Below are 1,192 nucleotides of genomic sequence, written 5' to 3'. Positions count from 1 at the left end.
GTCAGTCCCTGAGGGTGTGGGCCGTCCGTGCAGGGGGTGCCGCGCACGCACGGGCGACTGACCCGCACCTAGGACACCTGTCCCACTACAGTGCACCAGCAGGCATTCACAGCACAGCCACCTGCAGCGTCCCCAATACACGTTTTCCGTGACGGTGTCACCTAAAAGCTCAAACACGGTAACCATCACACCTGGTCTGATGGGCTCATCGAAAAGTACGTGTGTTGGTGTGCGCACTCAGGGGAGGGCAGAGAGGCATGGGCACAGGAGAGAGTATCTGAAGGCATCCACGGTGTAGAGGGGGAGGTGACGGCCACTGACGGTTTGGAGCACCCCGTCTGGAGTCAGTGTTGGTTCCTCAGTGAGCTCTGACCTCCGCTGAGCCCGGTGAGCTCCCCTCCTGCCCTTCGAGGGGCCTCGACCCCCACGACCCCTGCTCTGGGTCGGGGGCTGCTCTCCCCGTAGGCCACCAGCCGAGGCAGGAGATGCAAGGAAATGGGGAATCTGAAGTTGGGTGTCAGAGGACCTCTTGGCGGAAAAAGGACCAGGTTTCCTAAAATAGTAATATTTTGAGTAGCACTTCCAGCTGCCAAAGTAACAACGTGTAAAATGTCATCCTGAGGGGAAGGGCCTTCCCTCGCCCTGTGGCTTGGAGGAAAATCAGAGGAGCAAACAACTCTCAAGGATCGGAACCCAGAGCCAGGCAGCTGGGGTTAAAACCCTGCGCATCTCCATCACCAGGGGGGGGCCCGGAGGCCACCCCTCAGCCTTCCGGAGCCTTTGTCCCCTGGCCTGTCCCACCACCTGTCCTGGTTGGAACGGGCTGGGGGCGGAGGAGGCGGCCTGTAGGGAAGAGAGGACAGGGAGCCCCTCAGTGTTGGCCTTAGAAAGAAACGGCAGACTTGATGAATGCCAAGCCAGTGGACTGGGAAGGGAGGGAATGTGGGCAGAGATCTCCCAGAGAGAGGGAAGCAGGCAGCGGAGGTGGGAGGGACCCTCGGTGGGCTCAGCTGACCCTCTGGGTCTGGCCGCCTCTCGTCCACCACGCGTGTCCAGAGTGGCGGGACACCGGACACGGGCCGGAAGGTGAGGGCCGTCTCCCTCAAAAGGCATGTGTAGGACAGCCTGGTCCCATGGAGACGGCGGAACGCCAGCAGGACTGCGCCCCTGTGGAGGTGGGGGCCCCCAGCTG

General features: G+C 61.9%; 1 protein-coding gene across 1 annotated transcript in view; it reads left to right on the top strand.

The window, feature by feature from the left end:
* Positions 1-1,192, top strand: part of COL22A1 (collagen type XXII alpha 1 chain) — a 189,725-nt gene that overhangs the window by 79,281 nt on the left and 109,252 nt on the right. The window lies entirely within an intron of this gene.

This window comes from Suricata suricatta, chromosome 15, assembly GCF_006229205.1.
Source record: "Suricata suricatta isolate VVHF042 chromosome 15, meerkat_22Aug2017_6uvM2_HiC, whole genome shotgun sequence".
Taxonomy (NCBI): Eukaryota; Metazoa; Chordata; class Mammalia; order Carnivora; family Herpestidae; genus Suricata; species Suricata suricatta.
Note: the sequence above shows the minus strand (reverse complement) of the source record. Positions and strands in the feature narration are given on the sequence as shown.